This window comes from Tachyglossus aculeatus, chromosome 23 (assembly GCF_015852505.1).
Source record: "Tachyglossus aculeatus isolate mTacAcu1 chromosome 23, mTacAcu1.pri, whole genome shotgun sequence".
Classification (NCBI taxonomy): Eukaryota; Metazoa; Chordata; class Mammalia; order Monotremata; family Tachyglossidae; genus Tachyglossus; species Tachyglossus aculeatus.
In genome coordinates this window covers 18,904,786-18,929,755 of record NC_052088.1, presented here as the reverse complement: position 1 = coordinate 18,929,755, position 24,970 = coordinate 18,904,786, and positions in this window count along the sequence as shown.

Here is a 24,970-nt window from a genome sequence, read left to right as displayed (position 1 = left end):
ACACTTTCTGATCCAGTTTGGCTTTCATCCCAAGCACCCAGTACAATATTCTACAAACAGTAAACAATCAATTAATACCACTGATTGATCACTATCATCGTTGTCATCAAAACACCATTTAAGCTTTCACACGTCCAAGGTGATATGCTAGGGTCTGCCCCATTATAATGGAGATATGTATTTACTATGTGCTAAGCAGTGAGGTAGATACAAGATAATCAGATGGGCCTCACAGCCTATGAAGGAGGGAGAGCAGGTATCTTAACCCCACTCTACCGATGAGGAAAACAAGGCACAGAGAGGTTAAGTGACTTGCCCAAGGACCCAGAGAAGGTAAGCGGTGGAACCTGGACTAGAACTCAGGTTTCCTGCTCTTTCCTCTAGGTCACATTGCCTCACTTTGTCCTTTCTGCTCTAGCTCATTTTACTTTCTAACAGGTTTTACCTTCTGATTATGGGGCTAGAAAGTCAGCTTGGGCCAGCAGCTCAGACACAGGCCAATATCATTATCTCTATTTTACCGTCAAGGAGACTCGGGCATAGAGAAGGCAGTTGTCTGGCTCCAGACAATCCAGCAAGCCCTGGGGAAGTCAAGGACAGACTCGCAGTTCTATAATCCACCCCCTAGGCTACCTTCCCCTATCTTTGTTTCTATACAATAATGGGAATTCTTCCATTCTGACATTGATCCAAACGAAGGTCATTTGGGCTAAAAAAAATACATCTATCTTCTAGCCTTTGGGTGAAGTAATTGACATGCAGCTCTCTGAGGCGGGGGTGGAAAATGGCATATGTGTCAGTGAAGTGAGATGGTTCACAGAGGGTTGGGAAATTGAGAGCATTTCACAGGTGGTATGTATCCTGAGGCCAAGAGGAAGCCTTTATTAGAATAAAGCTCTCTTTGGTAATAAACCCCTGGCATACAGGTCTGGGCTGGGAATCCAAACTAGGGAAGAAGTGAAATAGCCTCATTATGCACATAGGGCCACAAATAGACACTTCAATCAGGAAGCTCCAATCTACCTCTGTCAGGGCCCAAAGCCTTAGTATCAGTTTCTAGACAAGTAGGAAAAAAGGCAGGAAGCTTTCAAAGCTGTAGAGTGAATGCTTTGCTGTAAGATTTTTTTTTAATGGTATTTGTTAAGTGCTTACTATATGCAGGCACGGTACTAAGCGCCGGGATAGATACAAAGTTGTCAGGTTGGGTGCAATCCCTGTTCCAAGTGGAGCACACAGTCTTAATTCTCATTTTACAGATGAGGTGACTGAGGCACTGAGAAATGAAGTGACTTGCCCAAGGTCACACAGTGGACAAGTGGCAGAGCCAGAATTAGAACCCAGGTAACTTCTTATGGTACTTCTTGTGGTCTATTCATTAGACCCAGGGCTTATTTTTCAACTATAAAATGAGGTTAAAAAGACTGTGAGTCCCACGGGGGCAGGGATGGGTTCTAATAATAACAATTATCAATAATAATAATTGTGGTATTTGTTAAAAACTTACTATGTGCCAAGAACTGTACTTAAACACTGGGGTAGATACAGGATAATTAGGTCCCACATGGAGCTCACAGTCTTAGTAGGAGGAAGAACAGGTATTGAAACCCCTTTAGAAAATAAGGGAACTGAAGCACAGAGAAGTTAAGTAACTTGGCCACGGTAACACGGTACGCAGATGGCAGAGCCAGGATTCGAACCCAGGTTCTCAACTCCCAGGCCCAGGCTCTTTCCACTAGCCCATGCTGCTTCCAGTCTGATAACCCTGCATCTACCCCAGCACTTTGGACATAGTAAGCACCTAATCATTGCCATACTATTTCAGTTTATTATGGGCCTATAGTGACATTTCAGACATAGATCTAAAAACATTTTTGGAAATATAAAGGAGTATTATTATTATAGTATATATAAAGCAGTTGCTATGTGTCAAGCACTGTTCTAAGCACTGGGGTAGATACAAGTAGATACAATCATATCAGACCATTGGCTTGTCCCACTTGGGGCTCACAGTCTAGGTTCGAGACGTTATACAAGGGGCCACCATTTGAACCTTCAGATTGTCTGGCATTCCATGACTCAGGTATGAAGAAAGTGGATGACTGCTGAAATGAGGTGAGTCCTGCTCTGGGGAAAGTGCATCCATTTTTAGGGTGAAGAAGGAGATGGGCCTGTCCCATTTGGCTCTCTTTCCACACTCTTATTAAGCCACCCTCGGGGTATGGCCCAACCTGTTACTGTGGAAGTCTGAGACGCTGTATTCTGGAATGAGAGATTGCACCCGCTTTCCCTACCAGCTATCTCGTACCATATACTACTGGACACAGGGAGACTGGGTGAGGGAGTGTGGCGGACTCAGAGCTAACCATCAATTCAGGAAGCAGTGTGGCTCCGTTGAAAGAGCACGGCCTTGGGAGTCAGAGGTCATGGGTCCTCCATTTGTCAGCTGTGTGACTTTGGGCAAGTCACTTAACTTCTCTGTGCCTCATTTCCCTCATCTGTAAAATGGGGATGAAGACTGTGAGCCCCACGTGTGACAACCTGATTACCTTGTATCCCCCAGTGCTTAGAATAGTGCTTGGCACATAGTAAGTGCTTAACAAATACCATTATTATTATTATTATTATTATTATTATTATTATTATTATTATTATTATTCTACGGCCAGAACAACTCCCAGGCATGACCTGCTTGTGGCAGGACATACGTTTCTCCCACCTAATCATTGGTGTCTGAGGAATACCCACGCCGTGTGAGCACAGTTCTTTGAATCCCTGATTTTATTTGGAATATACCATAGCATTTGCTAACTTTTTTCTCGTATGCCCAGAATGCTTTTAGAGCTTCATTCCAAAGGGATGGAGAGTCTGGTTTAGTGAGTTAGAGAGCAATCATTGTCAAGTCCAGAGAACGACCTGCGCCTGGTTTGGGAATGTGGATAAAAAAATAAGTGCAGAGGTGAACTGCTGAATTGGATGCAGATAAAAACAGTGCAGAGGTGAATTGCTGAATTGGATGCAGATCCAGTGCTTTGGAATGGAGAGCCTGTTGAAGATTCAGAGCCCTCCAGCCTATCCCAACCACAACCCCCGTTTCACCCACCTTCCTGATTCCCTTTCCTCAGTCTTACAGTAGGTGGGTGGGATTGCCCAAGTGACAGGTGATGAGAAGATTTTCCTCCGCTGTCACCTCCGTCACAATTGACAGGCCAGATATAGGCGGAAATTTAGTTATGATATTTTGGGGAGTGTGGCTGGCCAAAAGGTTAAGCTGCAGAAGAGGAGCCGGAGGAAACTGAGAGGTTGAAGATAAACAGGAAAGGCGGGGAGGTCAGGGGAAGGAAGAGTTATTGATTGATCAGTCAGAGGTGAAGGGGTGCACAGTACAGGTAGAAGGGAGAGGTTTCAAGAGCAGAAGGGACACCTTTTGAGAGAGAAAAGGAAGGCGGGGAATGTGGAAATAGGATATAGAGAGCATCGAGGGGTTTCTAGAGAAGTTTGTGCTAGTTAGTAGGTGCTCAACTAATGTCACTGATGGATTGACTCACTGATGACTATCTTGCCAGTGAAATAATTAGTCATCAGGTATTGCCGGAGTGGGAGGTGGGAGCATGGGGCTTTGGGAGAGAGTTGAAGGTTAGGAATGGTGTAGTAGATAGAACAAGGCCTCAAAGTCAGAAGGTCATAGGTTCTAATCCCGGCTCTGCCACTTCATTCATTCATTCATTCATTCAATCGTATTTATTGAGTGCTTACTGTGTGCAGAGCAGTGTACTAAGCGCTTGGGAAGTACAAGTTGGCAGACAAGTCGTCTGCTGTGTGACCTTGGGCAAGTCACTTCACTTCTCTGAGCCTCGGTTCCCTCCTCATATGTAAAATGGGGACTGAGACTGTGAGCCCCATTGTGGGACAGGGACTGTGTCAATCTGATTTGCTTGTATCCACCCCAGTGCTTAGTACAGTGCCTGGCACATAGTAAGAGCTTAACAAATACCATTGTTATTACTCTTATTGATTAAAGAGCAAATTTTAAACGTGAAAGTAATTCATTTCATAATGTTTATCATGACTTTCCCAGAGATCAATAGGAGTTCCAGAAATGTGGAAGAAGTTGGAGTAGAAAAATCCTCCTGAGTCAGTTTCTAGACCCCTTCTATCAATGAGGGACATTCTGACTGGGAATGAGCTGGACATGAGGACTCGGTCCAGGATGAGCCAGTGATGAGAAATAAGGGAGTTGGGAGTTGAATTTAGTAGAGCCATGATATTTATTCCTTTATTGCTCCAAAAGTTATCTTTCATCTGCTGAATCAAAGAAAATCTTCTCATCTTAGGCGTTAGAGGTGAGGTAATATGTTTTCAGTTAGAAATAAACTTCTCAGAAAAGTTAACTAGCTGTGCATCAACTGTTTTGAGTCCACTGCAGACTTTATCTTTTTCCCATAGGCCCTGACAAACACATTTAGCTAACAAATGCTGTTGGAACTGAATGGCTTGGATCAATCGTTCAAATACCCTGGATAAACCCACAATACATTTTTCCCCTAAACCAGACAAATTGTAGCTATTGGAGCCTTTCATAGGAACTGGACTAAAGGTTAAGAGATATCCACTGTTCAGCTTGCGGGAAATGTGAGAATGACTGCTCATTTTCTGTTTGTCTAGTCAAGGAGACTCCAAATGCACAAGGACTGTTTTCAAATGGTGTTGATAAGTGAGCTGAAAAGGTTCAATTTGTGTTTCTTGAATTCTTTTCAGAATCTACCACACTAAAGACTCTTCATAAATGTTAAGCAAAATGGAATGTCAGTTATTGCCCAAGTTAAATAAAAGACAATATTAAAAATAGAGGGAGACATACCCATCTGCAGAGGGACATGCAAAGCGAAGAGAGTTCTAGAAAGCGGAACAATCAGTATCAGTCGAGGAAGGTTCTTGGCCAAAGAAAATAATACCCCTAAGGGTGGGCAGAACCGGGAAATTTATCCACTTGGTGGAGCCTGATTTCCCAGATTCCAATCCCAGTTTGATTCTCCTGGGGAAAAGTGGTAATAGCCTTTATTAAAAGCTCACTGTATGAAGCATTGAACTAAGGACTGGTTAAGAATAGACGGGAGAGAATCAGGGAGAGACAGAAGGAAAGGAGTTGGGAAGAGGGGCTATTTAAATCACCTGGTTGTAATTACTAGAGACCCCTGAAAACGCAAGCACGATCTGTAGTGGAGTAATCTTCTTGAGAGTAAATGGAGTATCTTGGAGACCTCAAATCTCAAGGTGCTATATGCTGGACACCTAGGCTAGGGAAACTGTATCTAGTGCTCATATTCTCGCATTCATTCATTTATTCAATCGTATTTATTGAGCGCTTACTGTGTGCAGAGCACTGTACTAAGCGCTTGGGAAGTACAAGTTGGCAACATATAGAGATGGTCCCTACCCAACAGTGGACTCACAGTCTAGAAGGGGGAGACAGAGAACAAGACAAAACATATTAACAAAATAAAATAAATAGAATAAATATGTACAAATAAAATAAATAAATAAATAAATAGAGTAATAAATATGTACAAACATATATACATATATAGAGGTGATGTGGGGAGGGGAAGGAGGTAAGGTGGGGGGGATGGGGAGGGGGAGGAGGGGGAGAGGAAGGAGGGGGCTCAGTCTGGGAAGGCCTCCTGGAGGAGGTGAGCTCTCAGTAGGGCTTTGAAGTTCCTCAAGTTCCCCCAACCACTTCCCTATGAGAGCTTCACTTGAACATCAGAGCAAAGTAGGGACTGTTCCCATCTTAAACAAGGGCTCAGTAATAATAACAAAATAATGATAATAATAATTTTGGTGTTTGTTAAGCACTTACTATGGGCAAAGCACTGTTCTAAGTGCTGGGGAGGATACAAGGTGATTAGGTTATATTAGTAATAATAAAATTAAGAATGTACTAAGCACTGGGATAGAAACAAGATAATCAGATCAGACACAGTCCTGTCCCACTTAGATCTCAGTCTAAAAGGGAGGGAAAAAAGTTTATCCCCCACTTTATTGGGGCTTAGAGCAGTGTGGCTTAGTGGAAAGAGCACAGGCTTGGGAGTCAGAGGTCGTGGGTTCTAAACCCAGCTCTGCCACTTATCAGCTGTGTGACTTTGGCAAGTCACTTAACTCTCTGTGCCTCAGTTACCACACCTGTAAAATGGGGATTAAGGCTGTGAGCCCCATGTGGGACAACCTCCTTACCTTGTATCTACCCCAGTGCTTAGAATAGTGCTTGGCACATAGTAAGCATTTAACAAATATCATTATTATTATTATTACTATGTGACTTGCTCAAAGTCACACAGCAAGCAAATAGCAGCAGAACTGGGATGAGAACCTGGGCCTCCTGCCTCACTTCCCTGAGTTCTTTCCACTAAAACCCACATCTTCACAGTCATACACAAGATTCTGCTTTTCTTCTTACCACTAACTGTCATAATACCTGCTCTAGCTAGAGCTGGTAGGAGCCCTTATAAGCAAGAACCCTGGGAAGCCAGTGGCTGGTGTAATTTATCTTATTTTTTCTTGCAGTTGCTTCCGCTTGCTCCACGCTGGGGGCCTCAACCCTGTTGATGGAGCGGGAACCTTCTGAAACCATCAGCTTTGCTGCCACCCCAGGTCTCCAGGGCAGAAGCCATGGCCTGGAGAGTGGAAGACTGGTCAGCAGTACCCCCCCAATCCCCCTTCCCCACTTTAGCCTCATTTCTCTCCTGAGGAGGAAGGTGGAACACCAACAGGTTGCCAAGTGAGGATAGGGCAGGTGCCAGGGTGGATTTCAAGTTGTTTTGGACATTCTGGATCAAAAGCACACTGTCTTTGCTCCTCTGTTCACTCTCAGCAATCCCACCCCCATCTCTTCATACACACTGTTTCTCTAGCTTAGAACACCCTCCCTTCCAAGCTCTCTCCTCCCCGTGACTGTCATATCACCCTTGACAAAACCTTCATCCTTCCTTTTCACAAGCCCATAACCTTAGCATTTGCTATGATTCGTCCTTCTCCTTCAACCCAGATGGTCTGTCATTCACTAAACCTTGATGATTCTATTTCTTCAACAACTCCAGAATTTGCTTCTTCATCTCCATCCAAACTTCTAGAGCATGGGTTCGAGCACTTGTCGTATCCTGCCACTACTATTGCATCAGCCACCTTCTTATAATAATGATGGCATTTGTTAAGCGCTTACTATGTGCCGAGCACTGTTCTAAGCACTGGGGGGGGGATACAAGGTGATCAGGTTGTCCCACGTGGGGCTCACAGTCTTAAGCCCCATTTTACAGATGAGGTAACTGAGGCTCAGAGAAGTGACTTGCCCAAGGTCATACAGCAGACGTGTGGTGGAGTCGGAATTTGAACCCATGACCTCTGACTCCAAACCCCATGGTCTTTCCACTGCTGCTTCTTAGCCTCCCTGCCTCCAGCCTCTCCATTCCATGGTTCATCCTCTGCCCAGATGGCTTTTCTAAAAAATAAATAAATAATTCCACACCTCTCCCTGACACTTCTGGTGCCTCCAATGACTGTCCATCCATCTTAACATTAACTAGAAATTTCCCATCATTGGATTCAAGGTAGGCAATCAGTTCTCTCTCCCTCCATTCCTCTCTCACTGAAATCCAGCCCCCACACTTTGCTTCACTAATACCAATCTTCCCCTGTCTCTTGCTCTTGCTTCCCCTGCTCATATCTCTCTCCCCTACTAACCCCACCAACAAGCTTTCTCCTCCTCCTCAAAGCCCTACTTCGATCATATTTACCCTAGGGAACTTTCCTAAGTTCTCACCCCTCCACTGTATTTTCCCTCCCTAGTGCCTCACCCAAAATGCTTCAATAAAATCCATTGATTGACCATAACTCTCCTCACCCTCAAACCCCTCTTAAATTCCCCCCTACACCAATAATCTTTCTGACTGATATCCTGAGCCATAATCAGCGTGGCTCAGTGGAAAGAGCACGGGCTTTGGAGTCAGAAGTCAAGGGTTCAAATCCCGGCTCTGCTACTTGTCAGCTGTGTGACTTTGGGCAAGTCACTTAACTTCTCTGTGCCTCGGTTACCTCACCTGTAAAAGGGGGATTAAGACTGTGAGCCCCCTGTGGGACAACTTGATCACCTTGTAACCTCCCCAGCACTTAGAACAGTGCTTTGCACATAGTAAGTGCTTAATAAATGCCATTATTATTATTATTATCTCTTCAACCAGTTTATGAATGCACTCATACCTTCTTTAGCCCTCTTGTGCATATATGTACTCAGTTATTTAGGTCACTCTAGTCGTAAATATGTTTGTCTCCTCAGAGTGCAAACTCTCTGGTGGCAAAGAACATGTCTTATCTATATTCTCTTCTTTCCAAATACCTGGTATGAAGGTGATCAACTACTACTATTACTACCATAGCTCCGAAGCACAAGATTACATTTGCTAACCATATTGTATTCAGTAAATATTCATCTATCAGGATTAGTGGTGGAGAAACCAAAGAAAAATTAATGCCCACAGACCCCTCTAAAATAAAACAGAACTCAGAAGTTCAATTTAATGGCACAGGGAGGGAAAAATAAGAAAGCTAAATCACACGTGAGTTATTACATTGTAATGGGTATATACCATCATCATCATCAATCGTATTTATTGAGCGCTTACTGTGTGCAGAGCACTGTACTAAGGGCTTGGGAAGTACAAATTGGCAACACATAGAGACAGTCCCTACCCAACAGTGGGCTCACAGTCTAAAAGGGGGAGACAGAGAACAAAACCAAACACATTAACAAAATAAAATAAATAGAATAGATATGTACAAGTAAAATAAATAAATAAATAAATAGAGTAATAAATATGTACAAACATATATACAGGTATATATGCTTGACACATACATAAACTGCCAACTTCCTTAGGGAGACGGCAGAAGTTTTAAGTACGTGTACTCACATGGTATCTTGTGGAGCAGGCTTTCAGGAAAAGCTGTCGGAGTTCACCCAACAGGGAAAAAAACAAAAGGGAGAAAACCTTCACTTCTGATTTTAAAGGTCAGCCTGGTTTACCAATGTGGCCTTGTCCCCAGAGCATCCTGGGAAATGAAATTTCCAGGCAGAAAATGCTGCAGGACTATGTATTCCGTCCAGGTCCTGACTTCCCTGATCCCAGTTTCACACCCAATAGATGCCTGAACATTCCTACACCAGGCTCTACCAACAATCAGCCCCACCTCAGGACCATTTTTTCCCATCTCACAGCTGCCGGAAACAGGTTCTTCTTGTAAAGAGGGGTAGGGAGAGTGTTTTCGGGGACCAGATTTTAAGCATCCCAAATAATTCTGTTGCTTGGAACTTTGTGTCAATCAGAGTGCTTAGAGATAGCAACTAGTCCAATTTCTGCTATAGATCCAAGAAATAGAAATTAAATCGCAAACCATATTTTCTTCAAATGAGCTCCAATAATAATAATGATGGCATTTGTTAAGTGCTTACTACGTGCAAAGCACTGTTCTTAAGCGCTGGTATCAGCCTTTGGACTCTCCTCTTGAAAATAATTTGATAGCATAATATATAATCAATCCACTACAGGAGAAAAAATTTACTTGCCTGAATACACCGCCCAAGGCTAACATAAGGACATTCACTGTCCGAACTCATTGTTCAATCCACTAGACTTGTCATTCTCTGCATTTCTTTTTATTCTGTTATTTTCCTACCGTAAGATTTTGCTATATATATTTCAATGGTTCAGTATCATCTGAGAAAAAAAAGTCACGTAAATCTTCCTCTGCCAAGTTTGAAACCTATCAAAGCTTGTGGTTTCTGCTTCTACTGACCTTGAAACCTCGAACGTTTGAGTTTGTTTAATCTTGGCAAAGTGCAGCTTCCTGTTTCTCAGAATAGACTCTGTGGCTTTTTGCCCATCAAATAGTTCTTAGAAAGTAGGACTCTGATTAGTCAAAAGTGAGTGAATTTAATAGATTAGGTGGACCACAGGGGGAAAACGAAAAGCAAAGGGGCTTATCAAATGTATTTCTACTTTAAAGCATCAGAGTCACTGAAAATAATTTCAGGTGTTTGATAAATACAAACTGTAAGTCAGAAGAAAAACCTGCAACATTTTGACCCCAGGAATTTCCTCTACGGCTGAGTAGTAGAAGCCTTGGAAGAACCCAGACAAGAATTGATCTTCCTTCCCTTCTGTCCCTTCTTCTCCCCGCCCCCGCCACTCTTCCCTCCCGTGCTTCCCTCTCCCCCTCCCTCTGGGGTACTGCTTTGCCTCTCCACCTGTTTGCTAGAGAAGCAGCATGGCTCAGTGGAAACAGCATGGGCTTTGGAGTCAGAGGACATGGGTTCGAATCCTGACTCCGCCACATGTCTGCTGTGTGATCTTGGGCGAGTCACTTAACTTCTCTGGGCCTCAGTTACCTCCTCTGTAAAATGGGGATTAAGACTGTGAGCCCTACGTGGGACAACCTGATCACTTTGTAGCCTCCCCCCAGCGCTTAGAACAGTGCTTTGCACATAGTAAGCACGTAACAAATGCCAATTATTATTATTATTATTAGGGTGCCTAAGTAGGCTGGACTTGGGTGCTCAGTTGGCGTGGTTGGCTTAACTGCTGCAATCAATCAATCAATCAATCGTATTTATTGAGCGCTTACTGTGTGCAAAGCACTGTACTAAGCACTTGGGAAGTACAACTTGGCAACATATAGAGATGGTCCCTACCCAACAGTGGGCTCACAGTCTCAAAGGGGGAGACGGAGAACAAAACCAAACATACTAACAAAATAAAACAAATAGAATAGATATGTACAAGTAAAATAAATAAATAAATAAATAGAGTAATGAATAGGTACAAACATATATACATATATACAGGTGCTGTGGGGAAGGGAAGGAGGTAAGATGGGGGGATGGAGAGGGGGACGAGGGGGAGAGGAAGGAAGGAGCTCAGTTTGGGAAGGCCTCCTGGAGGAGGTGAACGGGGTGGGCGGGCAGGTGGGGTGTGTGGCCCATGTGAGACCTTGTCTCTACCCCAGCGCTTACAGTAGTGCTTGGCACATAGTAAGCACTTAACAAATACCACTATTATTATTATTATATCTATAATATATTTGTATTAATATCTGCCTCCCCCTCTAGACTGTAATCTTGTGTTGGGCAGGGAAAGTGACTACCAGCTCTGTTGAACTGTACTCTCCAAAGTGCAAAGTGCACAGAGCCCCACCGCAGCTCTGCGGGGCTGGCCAGCAAAAGAAGTCACTACTGGTCCCCATATCCTCCCACCCCGAAGCCGGACTGACTCCACCATTCGATTCCTGCTGCCGCATTGCCGAGCTGCAGGTAGAAGCCCGTATTTAGCATCTCTCTGTGGTTCTGCGGCGATTAGGAAACCTCAGCTCGGACTTCCACAATATCTGTGGGGTGAGGGTGGGGGTGACCAGTGACTCCTGGGGTGGGGGTCAACACACGGTCTCCCGGGAGTGGACTGACATATCCTCCCGTCACCTCAAACTTGACATGTCCAAAACAGAACTCCTTATCATCCCACCCAAACCCTGGCCTCCCCCTGACTTTCCTGTCACTGCAGCAGCACCACTTTCCTCTCTATCTCCCAAGCCTGTAATCTTGGTGTTATCCTCGACTCATCTCTCTCATTGAACTCATACATTCAATCTATCATTAAATCTTGTCTAGTCAACCTTCACAACATTGCTAAACTCCGCCCTTTCCTCTCCTTCCAAACTGCTACCATGTTACTAAATCACTCATCTTATCCCACCTGGTTTACTGCATCAGCCACCTTGCTGACCTCCCAGCCTCCTGTCTCTTCCCACTCCAGTCCATGCTTTATTCTGCTGCCCGGATCATTTTTCTACACACGTGTTCAGTCCATGTTTCCCCGTTCCTCAAGAACCTCCAGTGGTTGCCCATCCACCTTTGCATCAAACAGAAATTCCTAACTATAAGCTTTAAATCACTCTGTCACTTTCCTACTTCACCTTGCTGCTCTCCTTTCCCAGCCCACACACTTCACTCCTCTCACTGTACGTCGATCTCATCTATCTTGCCACTGACCTCTCCCCCACATGCTGTCTCTCTCCTGAAACACCCACCCTCTTCATATTCGACAATTCCTCTGCCCACCTTCAAAGCCTTATTGAAGGCACATCTCCTCCAAGAGGCCTTCCCTAAGCCCTCATTTCCTTTTCTCCTACTCCTTTCTTTGTCACCCCAATTTGTTCCCTTTATCAGAAGCGGCGTGGCTCAGTGGAAAGAGCCTGGGCTTTGGAGTCAGAGGTCATGGGTTCAAATCCCGCCTCTGCCGCTTGTCAGCTGTGTGACTCTGGGCAAGTCGCTTCACTTCTCTGTGCCTCAGTTACCTCATCTGTAAAATGGGGTTTAAGATTGTGAGTCCTACATGGGACAACCTGATCACCTTGTATCCTCCCCAGCACTTGGAACAGTGCTTTGCACATAGTAAGCGCTTAACAAATACGAAAATTATTATTATTATTATTATTATTATTATTATTATTATTATCTTCCAGCCGAGCCCCAGTGTGGCCTAGTGGAAAGAGAATGGACCTGGGAATCAGAGGACATGGGTTCTAATCCTGCTCTGCTGTGTGTCTGCTGTGTGACCTTAGGCAAGTCACTTTACTTCTCTGTGCCTCAGTTACCTTATCTACAAAATGGGGACCCATGTGAGACTTGATGACCTTGTATCTACCCCAGCGCTTACAGCAGTGCTTGGCACATAGTAAGCACTTAACAAATACCACTATTGTTATTATTATTATATCTATAATGTATTTGTATTAATATTCCCAGACTGAGCCCCCTCCTTCCTCTCCCCCATCCCTCCCGTTTTACCTCCTTCCCCTCCCCACAGCACCTGTATGTGTGTATATATGTTCGTACATATTTATTATGCTATTTACTTATTTATTTGACTTGTACATATTTATTCTACTTATTTTATTGTGTTAATATGTTTTGTTTTGTTGTCTGTCTCCCCCTTCTAGACTGTGAGCCCGCTGTTGGGTAGGGACCGTCTCTATATGTTGCCAACTTGTACTTCCCAAGCGCTTAGTACAGTGCTCCGCACACAGTAAGCGCTCAATAAATATGATTGAATGAATGAATGAATGAATCTGCCTCCCCTTCTAGGCTGTAATCTTGTGTTGGGCAGGGAAAGTGACTACCAGCTCTGTTGAACTGTACCCTCCAAAGTGCGTAGTACCACTGTACACAGTACTGGATTACTGCATCACAGTAATCACAGTACTGGATTACACAGTACTGTGTTGCTCAGTACACAGTAAACTCTCAATGATTACAGTTGACTGATTGGTTGATTGCCCAACAACCCCAGTGGGCAACAGAAAGTCTCTGCAAATAATAATAATACCGTTCCTCTCCAAACTCCTTGTGCAATTTTCCAAACCTGCTGTCTCAAGGTCCTCTCTTCCAATTATCTCCTTGATCCCCTCCAATCTGTCTTCCTTCCTCTTCACTCCACAGAAACCATCCTCTCAAAGGTCATAAATGAAATCCATCCTGCCAAATAATAAGATCGTTATTATTTGTTGTATTTAAGTGTTTACTATGTGCCAACCACTGTACTAAGCAGTGAGCTAGATACAGGGTTAATGCCGGAGGATGCAGTCCCTGTCCCACATGGGGCTCACAGTCTAGAGGAGAAGGACAACAGGCATTGACGGTGAACTGACTGGACTGTGGTGGGAGATGTTATTTCCCACCCATCGGTGACCCTGCACCTCCCTTGCTGCGTGATTCCCCGAGCTATAGTTTACAATAAATGCATTTTCTAATGAACTCATTGGTCCCCTGTCAGACAGTAGAGCCCGTGTCTGTGGACTGATTAATGGACACCTCCTTCTGACCCTCATCAGGATTTAATTGTGCTGCTGTCAAGAGGCCTCTGTCTTCAGTGGAACAGGCAATTTAGACTTCATTAAATCCTCTACTTGTCTTTGCCATTCTATACTTACATTAGGGGGGCAATTCACTCCGAATTGCTCACTCAAGTGTGATGAGAAGAGAGGGAAAATCATGAGGAGCAATAGGTGTGGACATTTGGAGATGCCTTCTACTTCTTGAAGTACGTGTGAGAACATTATGATTAATATTCATGAGTCTTGGCTTTGCTGTATCAGCAAACTTTGCAGAAACACTTGTCCCTGCTGCAAAGATGCTTCAGAATAGGACATGGCCAAAGTCCCATCTTAAACATGGCTGTTAAGAGGAGTCTTTATATTCATTTTGGGGGGAGTTTATCTCCCTGGACTTGTGCTTGTTTCATTTAGCAGCAGGTCAAGTCTGTAACGATCGTTTTACAAAATGAATTTTTTGAGACACAGGAAGGAAATAATCTGAGCTCTCATGATAAAAAGCACAATAAACTTTGGCTGTCTCCTGGATTTCTGTACTCATGGCCTTACCCTTTGGCACATATCTGTAATTTATTTATATTAATATCTGTCACCCCTTCTAAGACTGTAAGCATTCTGTGGACAAGGCATGTGTCTACCAACTAACTCTGCTGTATTCTCCCAAGTGCTTAGTACAGTGCTCTGCACACAGTAAAGTGCTCAGTAAAGACCATTTACTGATTGATTGGTAATATACAGTTAGGAAGTGGGATGTAGAGGAAGAGAAAACCAAAAAGTCTGAGAAGGATTTGCCAGAGAGGTAGGAGGAGAACCAAGAGAGGTCTATGTCAGAAAAATCAATATTAGTTAATGTTTCCAGGAGAAGGGGGTAGACCCGGCTCAGAGGCAGCCAAGAGACTAAGGAGGATTAAGATGGAAGAGAATCTGGGTTTGGCAGAAAGGTAATTGATGACATTGGAGGGAGTAGTCTCAGTGGAGTTGAAGGGGGCGAAAGCTGAATTTATACAATCCAACAGGGAGTTGGAAGAGGAAATTGGAGGCAGCAGATGCAAACAACCCGCTTGAGAAATGAGGACAGAAATGGGATGAGGTAGATGAGGTATTTGCATTTGGTCAGTATGTGGAGGAAGGCATTCTGAGAGTCTGTGCCATCGATCTATCAGTGATATTTATTGTGCACTTACTGTGTGCTGAGCAGTGGGTTAGGGACTCTTCAAGAGAGAAAGATAGAAGAGAGGGAAAGGGATATGTGTGAAGCAAAACAAGGAGAGACCGAGGGCCAGGCTGGGAGAAAGTCACAGAGCTCCATACAGGCAGATAAGCCCAGCAGACTGAAGCTGAGATTGTAAAGTACCCCACTTGATTGTAAGCTTCTCAAGGGCAGGATCATGTCTACTAATGATGTTGTACTATCCCAAGTGCACAGTACTGTGATCACACAGAATAAGCATGGTATTTATTGAGCATTGTACTAAGCACTTGGGAAAGTACATACGATAGAGTTGGTCAGTATGACTCCTGTCCACAAGGAGTTCACAGTCTACTCAATAAATACTGTTGCCAACTTGTACTTCCCAAGCGCTTAGTACAGTGCTCTGCACACAGTAAGCGCTCAATAAATACGATTGATTGATTGATTGATTGAGGCCATGCACCACCTTCAGTTGGAAGCAGCATGGAGTAGTAGATAGAGCACGGGCTCCCAGTCAGAAGGTCATGGATTCTAATCCTGGATTGGCTACTTGTCTGCTGTGTGACCTTGGGCAAATCACTCCACTTCTCTGAGCCTCAGGGGGCCTCTGCCCCCTTTCCCCACCCCCACCTCAAATTTGTCATTGCCCCTGGAAGGTCAGAACCTTCCGTGGTGCACTTCTATCGAAGGTGATGAGGCTGAACTCTCAGCCTAGGGAAGGAGAGACGTTCTCCATCCCCACACAACCAGCTCGAGGAACACAGCTGTATCCACCTACAGATTTAACGGCACTACCTTCTCCCCCTTGGCAGGGATCAGAAGGACAATTTGGATCATTATTTAGCACACATTTGGCAATAAGATAATGAATGATAAGGGTGGAAAAGATTAAAGTAGACTATCCCTATCTCCAGTAGAGAACCTCCCACATAAAACCCGCTACTCTCCAGTTCACTGCTCATTCTTCCCAAGCCAGACTTCTAACTCTACCTCGTTCTTGACTCTCCCACTTCCATTCTCTTGCTCATGCTGCTCCACTGGCTTGGAACTCCCTCGCTTCCCACAGCCAACAAACCACAACCCTCCCTACCTTCATAAAATCCCACCTCCTCCAACAAGCCTTTCCCATTAACTTCCAATGCTCCATCATTTAAATCCATCAACCAGCACATTTGTTTATTTACAGCCACATTTCTTTATACCTCCTTCCGCACTGATATTTGTTTAATCAATTGTACAGTCTATTCTATACAGAGAAGCAGCGTGGCTCAGTGGAAAGAGCACAGGCTTGGGAGTCAGCTGTGTGACCTTGGACAAGTCACTTTTAACTTCTCTGTGCCTCAATTCCCTCATCTGTTAAATGGGGATGACGACTGTGAGCCCCACATGGGACAACCTGATCACCTTGTATCCCCCCAAGCGCATAGAACAGTGCTTCGCCCATAGTAAGCGCTTAACAAATACCATTGTTATTATTATTCTGATTATCCTAATGGTAAATATTTTTCTGTCTCCCCTGTTAGAGTGTAAGCTCCTTGTGAGCTTACGTGTTACCTAGTGAGCTACTGGGCAACTGGGCTTTAACATGTTCCTTATTTCACGACCCTGGAGAAGATTCCAAGAGATCCTTTGGAATCCTACCCCAGACTTAGAAATGGGAGTGACTTTCATTGTGCCGCAACCAAAGTTCTCTTAAATTTATATTTGTAGTCTGAGTCTCACACAATGAACCAGATGTCCCTAGAAGGAAATATCTGATAAAAATAACTAGGGTTGAAAGCTAGCATTAAACACTGACATGGGTTACCCTCGTAAGGCAGGACTCTTGTTCCAAGAAAGACAGGGTGGTCTAATGGAAAGAGCATGGGGCTGGGAGCCAGGAGTACCAACTTCTAGTCCCAGGTCTGTCAATAGCCTGCTCAGGGACCTTGGGTAAGTCATATAATCTACCAATGTATCAGTTTCCTCGTCTATAAAATGGTGATTACACACCTGCTCTCCTACCTCTTAGACTGTGAATCCTGTGGGGAATAAATACTGAGTCCAATTTGGTCATCTTGAATACATCCCAATTGTTAGAATGTAGTAAACACTTAATAAATTCCATTAAAAACCGTGGCCTTGCTTGGTGGACTAAATGATCTTCCCAGGATTATAGTAGGAATAATGACTTTTAGCGTTGTAATAGGTTGTTTAGAACACGATCTATTCCGTATGTGCGATTTTTCCAAGTAAGGCTAATCCTACACCTCACAATCTGTATTTTCTGGAACTCCCTTGCTTTAACCCCAAAATGTCTGTGAACTAAGTGGGGTCTTATCTGGTGTTTTTTTTCCTTGCATTGAAAAGTTGTGTACTGTGTTCGTGTATGTTTGGAATAAAAATACTTTGGGGAAGATTTAGAGGTTAGAAAATTATAACTTTCCCCAATTAATACTGAGCAGATAAACTGAACAAACCACAAAGGACTATAGAGTGTCCTCACCCTGCTCCAAAATGAATTCACCAAACATCTGCCAGGAGAGAGCAGAAAATATTTCTAGGTCATGGAGTGCTATTTCCATTCAGTAAACCAGAGCCCCATAGCAGATAAGTTTGTACCGATAGAAGAAAGTAACAAATACACATTGAAACCCACCATCAAATCCAGTCCATACCCTGATCATAAGAACCAACCTTCTGCTGTGGGAGTGGAGGTGGCCAGGGGTCATGTCCCTGTGAGGAGTGGGGTTCGGAGAACGAACAGGCCTCAGACAGTCTTACCTCTTAGCTCTTGCCAGAAAACCAAAGCAAGAGAGGCTGTTGGGAGTCTGCTTCAGAAAGCTTTGGAATTGTCCCATCCAACCCTTATGGAGAAACGGATATTTTGGAAAAGATCTGTTACCTTGGCCACACTTCATTCAGCCAGCCATCTGCCATTTGTTTCCCATTTCATTAAAGTGATGTAAATGCCAAATAAATAATACTGGCCATAGGCTTTGGCCATAAGGGAACCATTTCATAAATTGCTGCTATATGGTGACTTAGTGGGAGTCGATGGATCTCTCTGGGCAAGGCGGAGCGACTGCCTTCAGATGGCTTAGAGAAGCAACGTGGCTCTGTGGAAAAGAGCCTGGGCTTTGGAGTCAGATGTCATGGGTTCAAATCCCGGCTCCGCCACTTGTCAGCTGGGTGACTTTGGGCAAGTCACTTCACTTCTCTGTGCCTCAGTTCCCTCACCTGTAAAATGGGGATGAAGACTGTGAGCCCCCCGTGGGACAACCTGATCACCTTGTAACCTCCCCAGTGCTTAGAACAGTGCTTTGCACATAGTAAGCGCTTAATAAATGCCATCATGGCTGATTCCACAAAAAAAAATAAAATGGTGGCATCTACAAATAAAAGCAGTGGATATCTGTGTTTCATTGTGGGATCTCCTGAGGCTGGAAGTCTGTTCCTCAGGGTTGTCTAACCAGTCTCTACTGGCCTCTTGCAGCCTTGGAAAGAACAGCAGTGCTGTGTGGGCTTGTTCCTTAATTATCAATTAATCAATCAATCAATCGTATTTATTGAGCGCTTACTGTGTGCAGAGCACTGTACTAAGCGCTTGGGAAGTACAAGTTGACAACATATAGAGACAGTCCCTACCCAACAGTGGGCTCACAGTCTAGAAGGGAACAGAGACCAAAACCAATTAATAGTATTTACTGAGCACTTACAGCATGCAGAGTGCTGCACTTGGGATAGTACAATACAACCAAGTTTGTAGTCGCTCTGGCTCAAAAAGCTGTGGAGTTGGCCTGTCCAACCCTGATGGCAAAACAGATATTTTGGAAAAGATCTGTTACCCATTAACAAGCTTACAGTCTAGAGAGGGAAATAGTCATTGCTATAAATAAATACATTAAGAATAGGTATGTAACTGTGGTGGGCGTGACAGTGGGGTAGTTTTAGCCACTGATGGCCCTTAAAGACTCCAGAAGTACCCCTGCCACCTTTCCTCAAGGCTTCGTTTAGCTGATTAGCTGTCTTGCAGAATTCGGTCCATCAGTAATAATAATAATAATGATGGTCTTTATTAAGTGCTTATTATTGCAAAGCGTTGTTCTAAGTGCTGGGGAGGTTACAAGATGATCAGGTTGTCCCACGGGGGGCTCACAGTCTTAATCCCCATTTTACGGATGAGGTAGCTGAGGCACAGAGAAGTTAAGTGACTTGCCCAAGGTCACACAGCTGACAATTAGCGGAGCCGAGAATTGAACCCATGACCTCTGACTCCAAAGCCCGTGCTAGCAACCAGTCTCCCCAATACTGAGCCGTCGTAGGGGATCAATCAATCAATCAATCGTATTTATCCTCCAGGAGGCCTTCCCAGACTGAGCCCCTTCCTTCCTCTCCCCCTCATCCCCTTCTCCATCTCCCCCATCTTACCTCCTTCCCTTCCCCACAGCACCTGTATATATGTGTATATGTTTGTACATATTTATTACTCTATTTATTTATTTATTTATTTTACTTGTACATATCTATTCTATTTATTTTATTTTGTTAGTATGTTTGGTTTTGTTCTCTGTTTTGTTCTCTGTCTCCCCCTTCTAGACTGTGAGCCCGCTGCTGGGTAGGGACTGTCTCTAGATGTTGCCAATTTGTACTTCCCAAGCGCTTAGTACAGTGCTCTGCACATAGTAAGCGCTCAATAAATACGATTGATGATGATGATGATGTCTCCCCCTTTTAGACTGTGAGCCCACTGTTGGGTAGGGACTGTCTCTATATGTTGCCAATTTGTACTTCCCAAGCGCTTAGTACAGTGCTCTGCACATAGTAAGCGCTCAATAAATACGATTGATTGATTGATTGATTGATTGAGTGCTTACTGTGTGCAGAGCACTGTACTAAGCGCTTGGGAAGTCCAAGTTGGCAACATATAGAGACAGTCCCTACCCAACAGTGGGTTCACAGTCTAAAAGGGGGAGACAGAGAACAACAACACATTTCTTGCATCCGGTCGCCAGGGAGCTTGAGGAGAGGATTTGGGCTACAGCGTTTTTTTGAGGGAATTAGGGACATCTCATTGCTCCACTCCCTTTTTAGACGTGGCCACCAACAGCCATTTGTTAGCAGTACTTAACAAAGATTCATGCTACATCACTAGTGTGACTCTGAACACATAGCGTGACTTACGAAGTTATGTGCATCGTTTGAGGAAGCAAGCTCAAGGCTACCCAAACCTAGTGTTTCTCCTGAAGAACTCCTGGTCCCCCAACCCCTTCAACCCTCCACACCCCTCTGCTTGCTCTAAAACCTTTTCATTCCCCTCCCAGGGCCCTGAATAAGACTGCAGAACTTGGCAGAAGGAGGTGACGTGGAGGGTGGCCAGCTGCTGAAAATCAAAGTACTAGGACGATTGAAATATGAATTATGTCTGTAGGATTGATATGCTGCATGATTGTGACCATGTACGGTATCTGAATGCGTGGTAAGTTGAAAAGAAATGGCTTTAAAGAGTAATAACTAGATCTTCAAGTTTGGCACAAAGAATCCTTTCTCTTACCAAAATCATGCCAAACTTTGGAGTGCTACCATAAAATATGCAGGAAACACAGATTTGGAAGGCCACGTCTTAGGAAGAATGACTAAAAATTCCCCAGCAGATCATGTTGCAAGATTGATGGTGGTACAAAATCTCACACCCATAACTTGTTCCAAATTTCATAGCTATGTGGCCCAAATCTGCCTTCGGAATTTCATCTGTTTTTAATAAGGTTTGAATACAAATTTTCATGAAAATTTTGGTTAAAGGACTAGGATTTGTTCATATTTTTCTGCACAATTTAGACGCAGAATGATTTTCCTTTTACAGAATAAATTAAAAGATCTGAAACTTTTTCACTGTCAAAAGATGAATCTTACTATTCAAAAATATTGAATTCATTTTAAATAGCATTTAAAAAATCTGTAGTTATAATTTGATTCATATTCAGAGCTTTATTAGAGAATTTCACCCTAGAGGAACATACAATGTTTTTATTATGAGAGGGTGAACTTTTTGTTTAGTTTTAAAGAAAAACAACCAATTTTGCGATGTTCGATACTAGTTGTGACTTTGGCTAAAGACCCTGAACTTTTTAAACAGAGACTCTGTTTAAAATCATTGAAAATTAGTTCAGACTCTATTCAATGCAATTCAGTCATTGTCTAAATCCATAATTTTCTTATTTTGTGTCACCAGGATGTTGGATTGACTGATTTTTAGTATGAAGAAGGAGTACTAGAAGGAAAAAGTCCGGTAATATAGCTCATGTGAAAACGTAACTCTCTGGTAAAAGACATTGAAGGGTGTCCATGTATCTCCCTTCTCGCTCCTCATTTGGGATTTAGGGTCCCACATACCAACAACCCCTTGAACAACCCACATTTTAGTCTTTTTTCAAATGCAGAATTTGAAGCAGTATATGTCCTGGACCTCTCTAAGGATCCACATGGATAATAATAATAATAATAATAATAATAATAATAATAATGGCATTTATTAAGCACTTACTATGTGCAAAGCTCTGTTCTAAGTGCTGGGGAGGTTACAAGGTGATCAGGTTGTCCCATGAGGGGGGAGGGGGCTCACAGTCTTAATCCCCATTTTAGAGATGAGGTAACTGAGGCCCAGAGAAGTGAAGTGACTGCCCAAAGCCACACAGCTGACAATTGGCAGAGCTGGGATTTGAACCATGAGCTCTGACTCCAAATCCCGGGCTCTTTCCACGAAGCTACGCTACTTCATGGATCTGAATCCATGGATCTGAATATATATTGGGGCTCAGGGCTCATGTGTGCTTGGGGGTGTGTGCCAGATCTGAAGGTCCTTGTATGCTTGCGATGGGGGAGGGGGAGTGCCATTCACCATAAAGACAGAACAGAAAACAATTAAAACAGAATTTTATCATTTGCGCAAGTACACTAGAAAACAATCCATACAGTTAATATGTGTTTTTTTTTAAGTTGTAGAAGGCAATGATGTGTGAACTATCACCTCCTTGGCAAGTGTGAGACAGATTCCAGTTTTCCAGATTCTGGAAAAAGGGTCATTTTATAGTGGGTCTTTGCCATTTCTCAGTTGGTGGGAGAGGTGGTCCAAGGCTTCTCACAACTTGAGGGAGTTTCCAAACTGCTGGACCAAACTGGAACAGTGAAATTCATTGAAAGATGAGCCAGGGGTCTCCCTGCTTGGTTGTGCCACACTCATTTCTCTCAGGGGGTCAAGCGTTGCACACCCAGTGAGATATGATCACGTCATACAGAACATTTGGTAGTGCCGCCTAGAGCAAAGAGCATGAGACTGGGAGTGAAGAGTCCAGGGTTCATTCATTCATTCATTCAATCGTATTTATTGAGCGCTTACTGTGTGCAGAGCACTGTACTAAGCGCTTGAGAAGTACAAGTTGGCAACATATAGAGGTTCTGACCCCAAAATTGCTCCTGGCCTGCTGTGTGATACTGGGCAAGTTACTTCACCTCTGCAGGCTTCAGTATATTCATCTGGAAAAAGGGGACAGCATCCAATCCTCTTAGACTCCGGGCCCGCCGTGGGACGGCTACTGCAGCCAATCTGACTGTCTTGGAACCATCCACCCCAGGATTTAGCACAGTGCTTAGCATATAAGTCAGCGCCATCATCATTATTTTTGTGGAAGTCTGCCAGAACCCACCCAAACCTATAAAACTGTCCACAGCCCCATCACTGGCCCCACCCTTTGACAGTGGGTTCTTCGGTGGCCTCCTCTCTCCTTTTCCCATAAAGTCTGATGGCGGACTTGGTGTTCCATACGCTTCTGGCCCAGGGAAAAATGCCTCGTGATTTAATTCTTGCTGCTGCCTTTGGCGTGTGGTCCTCCAGCAGTCAGAGTCGTAATAAAGACATGTTTCTCAATTTCTCAATCTCTAATATCATTGCGACGAGGGTATTCCTCACGCCCCAGAACTCTCTCTGGCTCATGAAAGGGAGAGCTGTGTGTCTTAGTTTCCAGGCGTGAGTACATATTACACAATCTATTGGGTGATTTCATGAACCGATCGGTGTAAGTGATGTCTTTGTGAAGAAAGACAGGCTTGTCTTGGGAGAAATAGAAATGTATGAAATGCAATCAAAGCAAGAGCATGAACTATAATGGAAAAAGTGATCATCAGGAGACAAGCTCTCGAGTTTAGCCTGGTGTCAAGCACCGTAGTGCCTGCTCCACTGGGGTAGGAGATGGTAACAGATATTGAATCCCCATTTTACAGATGAGGAAACTGAGGCACAGGGAAGTTCAGTGACTTGCCTGTGCCTCAGTTTCCTCATCTGTAAAATGGATTAGATTCCAGGATTAGAATCCAAGTCCTCTGGTTCCCAGGCCTGTGTATTTTCCACTAAGCCATGATTCCTGGGAACCAGAGCACTTATCACAGCATGAACTCCGGGGATGTGCCAGGGGAAAGGTATAAAGGTGGACAAGGAACAACCTCACACGTAAAGTGTCAGCATGGCTGCCTGCAGCCTGAGGCTCGAGACGGGTCCTCTTGGTGTCAGAGCTGCTGTTCAGCTGTTCCATCTTTGAAAGACAGATGCGTTGCTGCAGTGAAGGAGAAAGGAACTGGGCAACGGGTGGTTTAAGTGCCGCAGAGCGAGCACACACAGCCTGCAGTCAGCTACCGGCCTCCTGCCTTAGAGCCCTGCCCCAGCCTCCTCAGGCATGTCCTCACCCACTGGGAACTGCAGGACTGAGGCCTAGCCAATGTTAATGGTGGGAGGCGCCACTGTTGTCAATCAATCAATCAATCAATCATATTTATTGAGCACTTACTGTGTGCAGAGCACTGTACTAAGCACTTGGGAAGTACAACTTGGCAACATATAGAGGCGGTCCCTACCCAAAAGTGGGCTCACAGTCTAGAAGGGGGAGGCAGAGAACTAAACCAAACATACTAACAAAATAAAATAAATAGAATAGATATGTACAAGATAAATAGAGTAATAAATATGTACAAACAAGTATACATATACACAGGTGCTGTGGGGAAGGAAAGGAGGTAAGATGTGGGGGATGGAGAGGGGGACGAGGGAGAGAGGAAGGAAGGGGCTCAGTCATTTGTTAATCTCTTCCTATATGTCAGGCACTCTACTAAGCTCTGAGCCCGTTGCTGCGTAGGGACCGTCTCTATAAGTTGCCAGTTTGTACTTCCCAAGCGCTCAGTACAGTGTTCTGCACACGGTAAGTGCTCAGTAAAGACGATTGAATGAATGACAAGCTAATCAGGTTGGACACAGTCCCTGGGGCTCACAGTCTTAATCCCCATTTAACAGATGAGATAACTGAGGCACAGAGAAACAACTTGCCCCAAGGCACACAGCAGACTAGTGGTAGATCCGGAATTAGAACCCAGGTCCTTCTAATTCCCAGGCCCGGGCTATATCTATTAAGCAATACTGCTTCCCTTGGCCTCCTTCTACCTTTCTATTTCATTTCATTAAAAAATCACTGAATCAACAGTTGCATTACTTACGTGAATTAGCGTACATTGAAGCACCATTAGCATTGAGATTATTAACCTTATATTAACCTAAATCAATTCATTGTAAGCCTCTTTTTTCTTTTTAACAACTGTACAGGCACCTGTATATATGTTTATATGTATTTATTACTCTATTTATTTATTTATTTTACTTGTACATATTTATTCTATTTATTTTATTTTGTTAATATGTTTTGTTTTGTTGTCTGTCTCCCCCTTGTAGACTGTGAGCCTGCTGTTGGGTAGGGACTGTCTCTATATGTTGCCAACTTGTACTTCCCAAGCGCTTAGTACAGTGCTTTGCACATAGTAAGCGCTCAA